The sequence below is a fragment of the Equus przewalskii genome, chromosome 1 (genome assembly GCF_037783145.1).
Source record: "Equus przewalskii isolate Varuska chromosome 1, EquPr2, whole genome shotgun sequence".
In the NCBI taxonomy this organism is placed as follows: Eukaryota; Metazoa; Chordata; class Mammalia; order Perissodactyla; family Equidae; genus Equus; species Equus przewalskii.
The window spans coordinates 129948758-129958808 of record NC_091831.1 but is presented as its reverse complement, the minus strand read 5'-3'; the positions used below and the strand labels follow the sequence as shown (position 1 = coordinate 129958808).

The 10051-nt window shown below is 46.2% G+C and overlaps 1 protein-coding gene across 8 annotated transcripts in view; it reads left to right on the top strand.

Annotated features, from left to right (window-relative positions):
• The first annotated feature begins 3575 nt into the window (after window positions 1–3575).
• The window catches only part of TLN2 (talin 2), a 418570-nt gene continuing 412094 nt past the window's right edge, over window positions 3576–10051 (top strand). For all 8 annotated transcript variants that reach the window (XM_070578546.1, XM_070578544.1, XM_070578536.1 and 5 more), the window contains exon 1: window positions 3576–3716. The gene's annotated coding sequence lies outside the window, so the exon portion shown is untranslated. The remainder of the gene's footprint in view (window positions 3717–10051) is intronic.

The window sequence follows — 10051 nt, the reverse complement described above, 5'->3', positions numbered from 1 at the left end:
TCCTAGTGTTTTATATACCATAGGAAAAGAAAAATTAATCCCAAGCATATCCTGTGTTGGGTACAACAATAACAATCGTTTCCTGAATCTATGTGAGTAATTTCCTCTTTATAAGAAAGACACTTAACTCTACATCTATCACTCCATCTTGAATGATCAGGAATGAGGTGAGGCCCCATGCTTAGAGACAGCTAAAAACCTAAAATATATTAATTCTTGCAAATTTTCAAATATCTTTCAAATAAAATGAAAGTCACTTATCAACTATATGCTGTACTGAAACTCAGATAATATTCCCTCTATAATTATTAGGTAATATTCTCTCCTAGGATTTATAGTTAGAAAAGAGAGGGCGAGATTTCTATAAACTTATTCTCAAGTGAGAATAGAAGTCTAAGTATCTCGTTTTCATCTCTGGTTCTGAGTAATAGGCAATTTTTAGAAAATGTGGTTCCCACATCCACCTTGCTCCTGGGAGTAGATACAAATAATTTTGAGAGGGGGAAAAACACCGTGAACTGTTGGTGTATTGTATCAAGGAAGCCCTAGAAGATACCTTAACATAGCACAAAATACGATCTTATAAACAAAAGTGGAACAAAATATTTTGTGGAATTTCTTTTTGCTCTTCAATATGGACACAGTTGGGTTTGCTCAGGTAGAAACACGTGCAGTCAGGAAGTCAGGAGGTTAAAGCTAATAGGGCAACGAGTGGGGAGGGGAGCAATTGCTTAGCATCTGGCTCTTTAGCAGCAAGGAAAGTATGGTTTGCTATTTACAGCTCTAGCTTGTGGGGAAAAGGGTTTTAGTTCCAGATGTATTTATAAGTGACTTGGAAGCTCTTTGATTTACCTCCCCAAATGCTGCACTTTTTATTCATACAAATTAATATCTTTTCAGTTCCTAAAGGTCTGCTCGGCAGCAATTAGACAATATAAAGGCTTGGTAAATTGCTTAGATGGAATGAGTTTTATCACAGGTCCTAGATGCTCTAAGATAAACTGCCACCATGTTTTCCTCTGCTGCGTGGAGACAAAGCCCAAGAAGGTGAACTTGTTAACTCAGATTTTTGTGCTCTGCGATGAACTATGATCACTGTGACCAGTAAAGAGAGAGACTACTAGTAGCTGACTCGAAATTTAGAAATAACTATCTTTTCTGGTCTAGACGAGGAGTCTCAATTTCAGAGCAAGTTACTATAGGTTACTGGTAAACTCAGTTTTACTTCCATTGGGGAAGCTGTTGACAAACATACTGTTTGGCAATAGAATGGTTAGAGCTGGTTTTTCTAAAGAAACAGTAAATGGCTTTGAGGTCATATGAGGTTAGAGAAACTGAGACACTACAAAAATAAGTGATGTCCAAAGTCACTTGGTCAGAAGCCAGGACTAAAACAAACAATTCTAGGATTGGTATCCTTTCTCACTGGGGAAAAGGGTTTGATTGATCTCAGAGAGCCACAAAATAGTGCTAATTGGATTAGTAATGCACAGATATTCAGACACCTGCACCTCTCTGATCTGAAGGCGTTAGGATTTGGCTGCTATTTTGAAAAGAATAAAATTACTGGACTAAACCAAGGCTATGATTCTACAAGATGTTAGCATCCAGGATAATAGGAGAGAGAACTTCCCAAATATCTCAGGAACTAGCCAAGCAGACAATGAACAAATATGCTATTTTCACGAAACAAGCATTTATTGTGTGTCCACCATATGCCAGACCCTCTTTTAGGCACAGAGATGAAGATAAGATCCCTGCTCTCATAGAGCTCACCTTCTAATATTAAATGGCATCTCATTGGCAGGCAGTGGAAGAGAATGGGGATACTTTGAGAAGGGTGAATTCAGCGATGGAAAATCTTGAAATCCATGTTGGGGGGAACTGATTTTGAGACGCTCGATGGGAAGCCATTGGGCCCTGTGAACCCAGGACTAAGTGGAAGGGAAAAGCGACTTTAGTTGCAATCAATTTTTCTCTTCATCTTGATGGGCTTTTTACATAAACCTGGCATTTGAGCTATGAAAATATGGTTGCTCTGTCAGTAAACCAAGGGACAATTTAGGAGGCATTAATTTAATAAGCTTATTACCAATCTTTCACAGAAATCAATAAACATTTACTTTTTAACCATCCCCTGAGGTGGCTTGCTGCCACCACCAGTTGTTAGACTGGTGAATGTTTAAAAAGATGTGGTGAACAGAAACATTTATCCTGCACAATTAGAAACAGTCTGTGCCCTGAAACTTTTAGGACTTTCTCAAGTTGCCAATTAATTGGTTCTCTGTGTTTTTTGAGTTATAAAGTTTATTCTCTGCAATGTTACAAAGCTGTACTCTAAGGTTATAAACATCTCGGTGGTCATAATAAAATCGAGTTCATCAGCCCGGACAAGGACATGCTATTGTTCTTACAGAGTGTTCAGCCTTATCCAATGTCTCAACGGTCTCCTTCAAGATAGTTTCAATTTACATAATCAATTCACTCCAGTTTATGGTGACAGCAGTTGCATGCTCTGAGAAACACCAACAAGTTGCAGTAGTTTCATTTATGAGTAACTGAAGAGATTTGCTACCTATTTCTTGGTAAAGGGTCTATTCTGGTCATTTTGTATTGGAAAGGAAAAAAATCTCAGATCTCTTATTAAAAAATTTTGTTTTTGAAATTACAAAAGTAATGTGTCTCTTACAGAAAAATCAGAAATTAAAACTAAGCAGAAAAAGAAAAATCACCCACAATTCCAGCAATTACTGAGACTTAATTAACATCCTGCTGTTTCTCTGTCCAGTCTTTTCTGCCTCTCTTCGTACATCATAGTTTTTAAAACTGGGATCATATGATACATAGTGTTTTGTGATTTTCTCCTCGCCTCCTTAATAACCTTCACATTGTTACATATCATCCTACAACATTTCCTAGCGACTGTGTAAATGCAAGAGGTATATATTTGACTTTAAGGGCATAGTAGGCAGGAAAAGTTTCTTTTCTTATGAATTTAATAAACTACGTACCCACTCCCCTCTCGCCCGTCCCCACGCCATCCCTAAAGCCGTTCTCTAAATCCCTGAGCGACCTCTGACCAGCAGAGTTGCGGCGTCCGCGTGTGCAACACGTGCATAGCGGGACAGCCCCGCCTTGGGGTCCCGCCGACGGCGTCGCAGCAGGACCCCACGGCCCGCCACGGTCCTCTCATCCAAACCACACCTCGCTTCCTCCAGGGCCTGGCCCGTGGTCCCAGGGAAGCGTTGTGCGGTCGCTTCCACCAGACGCCGTGTCCCCCTCCCCAATCTCCCTTACACTGCAGAACCCCAGTTCTGGGGAGCCAAGGTAACCCTGAGCCCCCTCCTCTCTCCGCGACAGCTCCGCCGGCGCGTCGCCTTCCCTAGCGGACCCTTTCAGCACCGGGCCGCGGGGCAAACCCAGGAGGGGCCCGCGGGAGCCCATGCTGGCCCAGCCCTGGTACCGCGAGGCGCCGTTACCGGACCGGAGCCGCGCGGGGCCGCGCCGTCCCCGAGTGATGACGCGCTTCCTGCCCTCCCGGCGCTCGCGGGCCGTGCGCTCGCGCTCGCCCTCGGCTCTTGTTCCGCGCTCGGAGCCAGCGGCGGCGGCAGCGGCTGAGGCGGCTGCGGGAGCGGAGCGGTCTCCCTGCGCGCGGGGGGACGCCGGCTGCACTCCGGGGCAGGCGCTCTGCCATGAGACAGTAAATGCATCCCCCGGTAAGACGCACGGCTCACTCGGTTTTTCCTCTTCCTCCAGCTGCATGCACGTTGCATGAATTTCTCGTGTCTTTTCCCTCCCCTCTACAGAAGGAAAATGTGGGTGGTTTTTTCTTTCCTTTTGCATCTCGTGAGTGATGCCAATGCAGAAAAAAAAAAAAAAACCCGCAAAGCTCCCAGATTTGATGTTCTAGGAGGGCTTTTAGCAGGGAAAAAAAAAATAAAATAAATTTAATGCACCTGTCTATTGCATATGTATGTTTCACTGCACTCGACCTGGGCGCAGCGGTTTGCAAACAGCTTCGCAGCCGGCGCCTGAGAGCGGATTCCTGGCCGTGGTCAGCCGGTCCCCGCCGGGGCTCCCGCTGGGTTTCCGGTAACTGGGCTTTGAAAAGCGGCCCCGCCTGCATGGAGTGTCCCCTCGGCCCTGGCCGGGCCCCCGCGCCAGGAGAGTTGGCGCGGGCGGAGCGGCTTCATTCCAGCACTGGCCGCCCCGACTCCAGCGCCACTTTGCAAACAAGTCTCCGGCCAAGGCTCCGGGCAAAGACAGCCCGCCGGTGCGGAGCTCCTTCCCCAGTCCCGGACTCTCAGACCTGCGGATTCCACGACTCCCCTTTACTTGGCAATCTCGCCCCCAGCAAACTGCGGCCGCTCAGGGATGGGGGCAGCGCCCGACCGAGAGCGAGAGCAGGATTTGGATTCGGTGCCACTGGCCTCACGCTGGACGAGCGGCGCCCTCTCCGTCCTCGGCCCCACGAGCTGAAATTTCGCGCCCGCGAGGAGCCAGGGCTCCTGGAGAAGGGCGTTTCGAGATTCCCTGAGGGGACTGAGGAACGACGTTCGAGGGGCGCCATATTTTCAGTGGGTCTTGGCCGCGGAGGGGAGGGGGCGAACAGTTTCTGGGCCCCGGGGATAGCGCGCTGCCCCCGTGGGAGAGGCAGGAGCGGTTTGCCCCGAGAAAGTTTGCGCGTCGAGGCCGGCGCGGAGGCGGCCGCGCAGGGTGCGCACGGCCGCTGTCCCCACAAGGGCGCGCGGGCTGCAGCGCGTCGCCAGGCCGGCCCCGCCGGGGCTGAGGGCCGAGAGCCGCCGTCAGGGACTGCGCGCTCGGCTCGCCTCTCTCCCCTGTCCTGCCGAGGCGCGCCGTTCGGGCTCCGAGGCGCAAGGAACACGCCCCTCTCCCCGCCGCCGCGGCCGCCCGGGCGCTCCACCGGAGCGGTGCGCTTGGCGGCGTCCCCCGGCCGGCCGGGCGCCGGTGCAGAGCGTTTTCCCGGCGCCAGGGTTCGTCCGGACGCCCCGCAAGGCGCGGGCGCTCACTCCCTGCGGAGAGGAGGCGCCCGGGTTCGCGGATCAGGGCCGAGGGCCTGGCGTGCGGGCGTCCCGGGGCCGAAGAGCAGCCGGAGCCTCCTATCGCCTCCGTGGCTGCGGCGGCGCCGGCGGCTGGCTGCGTGGTCGACTCCCGCTGAGCGCCAGCTCGTGGAGGCGAGGTAAGGGGGTGTTTCCAGAAGTTGAGGCTTCAGGTGACGCTTCGGGAAACTTGGATTTTTGCTGCCGGTGAAGAGCCGAGGTGACTTGGGGAAAAGGAGTTGATTTCAGAATCCCTGTGTTTCGTGGTGAAAACTAACCTCTGGAGATTTCCAGAAGATGAGAGAGGGATGAGCTGGAATGTTGGCGTTGTCCAAGACACGATTAAAGACAGGAGGGTAGGGATGATGTTCTGAGAAGTGGACCCCCAAATATACATAAATTACTAGCACTCTAGTGCTGTATCACTTACTTTGGCTTCTAATCGTACCTGGGTGTGCCGAGTTGTGGCATTCGTCAGGTTGCGCGCTATCATCCAGAGCCTGGAGTTGGCGACTTCTCAGGGGTGGGGCGGTGGGGAATCTTGACTTGTGAAATGGATTGTGATCTCTGCTAGGTGAAGGGGCTGGGAAGGGCATGTTTGCTGACCTACAATCAGCTGGCAGGAACGTGCCAGGCTTTCTCCTTGGCGTTTTATTGAAATGATGCCATTGTATTGAGGTCATGTCAGCACGTTGGGGCTTCATCATTGGATCACAAGGGATCACAGAAGGGGTGGGGGAGGAGGGACGGCTTCCTCGGAGATGTGTCCTGTGATGTCAGGGATTAGGCTGCTCTTTCTCCCGTCCACTTCGCTAAGTGCCTCCAGTGTGAATGTCAGCCATTCAGTTTCCAAGATTTTATCCTCCTTGATTGCTGATTTAGAATATCTACGCAAAAACCTCCGAGAGATGGTGGATGTGACTCGATAAGCGGCCTTGAGAGAGGAGGGATGTCTGTGTGAACGCTGGTTTTTTTCATTGAGCCCTAGAATTGTGGAAAACACCCAGAGCCCAAGATAGATTTATCTAAAATTAGCATAACTAATTTGGGAGAGAATCGAATCCATTGCGGAAAGCCTCCATCCGTTTCGTAAAGTTCCCAGTCTTAGAGGTGATACCTTGAATCAGAAACACAGGGCTCCTCAGCTTGGGGAAGGCGCTGTTTTCTCTCTGCCTTTGTACCCACTCAGGTTATCAAGGAGATACTAAAGAGTTTTAGAGTCTCTATTTTTGGCATTGATGTACTTCTACCTCCTAGGGGAAAGTGAACTTTTTAAACTTGACCCTGTTGCGAGAGTTACTGGGGATATTCTTTACAGGCATGCGCTTATATGTGTGTCTTGAATTCACCTACTGCTAAACCTACTTGTTCAGGGTTTTTCAAACACTGTTGCCTAGAGTATTTTTAAGTGAAGTCAAGTTTTAAAGAGGGGTGTCTGTGTGTTATTTTCTTGTCCTCTTTCTTTTATATCTCACAATTTTACCGAGTCCCCCACTAACTCCCAGCAGATCATTGGTTCCCAAGAGCAGTTAAGGATGGGTTACAGGTGGAGAACAATCTGATTTTTTGCCCAACTATGCTCAGAAAAAAACACTATACATCTAAAGATATATTTATTCATTTTAGCATTATGCTTTATAACTGCATATGTCAGATATTTTTGTGCATGTGCTAAACATAATATAATAAAAATGTAAAAAGAGAAATTTTCTTAAGAAAGCTGAAATAAAAATTGAAAGAGAGAAGTTTTATTGCAAACCCTTCAGTGTTCATTCCCAAATTTATAAATTGTGCTTTGTTGCCTCTTGCCTGATTTTTATTATAACTTCATGGCTTGATCAAAGTTCCTGCATTTTTTTCCTATTAAGAAGATTTTGTAACTTCAAAAGGTTAGAAAATGCCTATGCATGTTGGAGAGTTGCCTGTCAATTTACCAGGCGTTGTGGTGTGTGTGTTGTGGTGTGTGTGTGGCATGCCCAGACTCTGGGAATGGTGTCTTAAACTTGTGATCTGTGACATTATTGCTCCAGAACCTTTGAGTCATGATGTTTCCTGGAGGTTTTGGGTGGTGGTTGTCCAATACAGGAAGTACTAAAAACGAGTTAAATAATTCAGTTATTTTTATTGGGTACAAAAAATTTTAAAGACAAGAAAGAAAACTTAATAAGCAGGGCTAGAATTAGCTTAACATACCCAACTGGTGCCTTTTTAATTATAGTACTTTCCCCCAGAAATTTTTAATCCTATTACTTTTATATTTAATAAGGAGACCAGTTAAAACATAAGCCAAACAAAACTATTACAAGGAATGGGGATAAACGGTGGGTATAACCAGATGTTTTGCCTAAAGTTAAAAGAGTTAAAGAATCTGAACTCTGTCAAAGTCCCTCTGTAGGCCCTTCCCATAGCCCCCTCCCCAATAAGCAGGAGATTTTGAAAGGCAAAAAAATCTTGGAGGGGGGGGTGGATACAAAAAAAGAAAAAAGAAACAAAATGCTTAAGGTAGGCTTCCCTGTTCATTGACCCTCCTAACAACCTGTGGCTCAGTGGCAGGTGCCATATGAATGACAAGGCTGGGTACAAAATGCTTTGATTGTGAGAGCCTTTATTTATGTGTCACCCAGAGCTATGCATTAAGACTGGGCTCATTTGCCACCCATTTCACAGTGGATTGTCAGAGTCAGTGCCAGGATCATGGTTTTGTTTTTCTCTTAACCAACAATTTAATTTCAGCCAAAGCGATGCTGTTCTGAATATGTAGAACAAGTAATGAATATTTATATTTCCTTATTACTCTTCTAGCTGCAATCTTAACAAATAAAATTCTCTAAGTCTGCTATTCACTTATTCAGCAATTGTTTTTGAGGGCTTACCATGTACTTCATGCTCAGAAGACATCCCCTGCCCTCATCCCACATGCTGAGTTCCTAGAGGGTGACTTTTTTTGTACCTTATGTATTTAGTAGAATGGGGGTGGGGAGAGATAAGTGTGTGATTAAATAGGACTTGAAGGGCAACACAATAGAAAGATGAGCAAAGGATGTGAACCAGCAATTCTGAAAAGAAGATATGCAAATGGTAAATAAATGTGAAAAGATTCTTAACCTCCATAATGGTCAGGGAAATGCAAATTAAAAAACAAAGAGAGATTAGTTTCCTGTCCATCCAATTGATTCACCTTTTAAAGGTTAGTAACATCTTCTGTTAGATGTGTGGGGCAATTCTCAGACTCTTGGTGGGAATATGAATTGCGGCAACCTTTAGGTAAAGCAGACAGTTTCTGTGCAGATTTGGAACATGCATGCCCTATGACCCAGCAACCCCATATTTGGAGTGCTGTCTTACAGAAATAAAAACATAAGCATGTCAGGATCTGTGTGTGAGGATGTTTATTGCAGGATTATTACAGTAAACTGGAAGCAACATGAATGTCCATCAGTAGGATGAGTAAAATAGGGTACAGCCATACTGTGGATTGTTTTGTGAGGGATGTCCATGATATCCAGAGTATCATATGTAGTATGATCCTATCTCTGATTTACAAAAGAAGCTCTATTTGTATGACCTTGGAGAAAGATGTGGAAGGATGCATAAAATTTAAAATTATTTAAAATTGGCAATTTAAAAGGATGTGGTGATTAACTTGCTCGATATACACCTCAAATGGTTTACTTGCTCAAACACGCTGGCTTTTCTGTATGAAAACACTTCAAAATGTTATTTGTTTCATGAATAGGAATCTCGTCTGGAACCATTTTGGAAACAAAAGCTGGGCAGTATCTCACGTTTTTTCTCTGACGCCTTCTGCAGCAATTTCTTATCTCTTTGCAAACTTTCACTTAAGTATCTTCTGAAATCCTGTAATTTCCCAACTTTTAGTAAAGTCCTTCAGTGTAAAGGATGGCTTCAGGAAAAGCTGTTTACCTTGATACCCCAGGAGAGTAGTGAAAATAGGAGATCAGGAAAGCTCTTAGCAAGCCCTTCTTTTTTTTCAGAAAGATTTTAATTTTTTTTTTATAGATTGGCCCTGAGCTAACATCTGTTGCCAATCTTCCTCTTTTTTTTTGTTTTCTCCCCAGAGCCCCCCAGTACATAGTTATGTGTTCCAGTTGTGAGTCCTTATAGTTGAGCTTGATGAGTGGTGCCATGTCCATGCCCAGGATCCAGACCAGCAAAACCCTGGACCACCGAAGTGGAGCAGGCGAACTTAACTGCTCGGCCATGGGCCGGCCCCCAAGCACTTCTTTGTCGTGACTTTCTCTGATCCCATTCTGAGGGAAGACCAATGGCAGTCCTTGAAGGGGATTTTCTGGCCAACTGAAGAGTCTTCCTGGATAGCAGCAGCATCTCCTCAAAGCTGGTTTTCCTATTTGAGGCCCAGAGAGGTGCTGTTTAATGGCTGTGCTGGCATGTGAACCTAGGTCCCCTTCCATACTATCCCTAGCTTAGCTGATTGCTCCATCTGTACCATTTTCAATCCTGCCTCTTAATGCGATTTTTGAAACTTGATAGAATTTATGAGTTCCTGGTAGTTACTGCTAAACCCAAACTTTCAAATGCAGTGGAACCTCCATCCACATTTTAAAACGTACATACCCCATGACGCTGTGACTCCTGGTGGGAGACTCACAATCTCAACCCACTGGAAGCCAGAGCTCTGCCACACAATTTGAAAACCATGGTTTAGATCTGGGTGGTGGTTCCCAAGCTAGAATGCATGAGAATCACCTGGAGGGCTTGTTAAAACCCAGAGTTGGGCCAGACTTTCAGGTTCCCTAAGTCTTGGGTGCAATCTGATAATTTGCATTTTTAATGAGTTCCTAGGTAATGCTGATCTTGCTGGTCACGGCCCACACTTTGAGAACCCCTTGTGTAGAGGAACAGCTCCCTCTGTTTTGCATATCTTATGTTCTTGTCCAGCCAGTGCTCTGCCCTGTCATGGATGAAAGTGAGAATGCCAAGCGAGGCAAGTTAACTCAGTTTTATCAGTT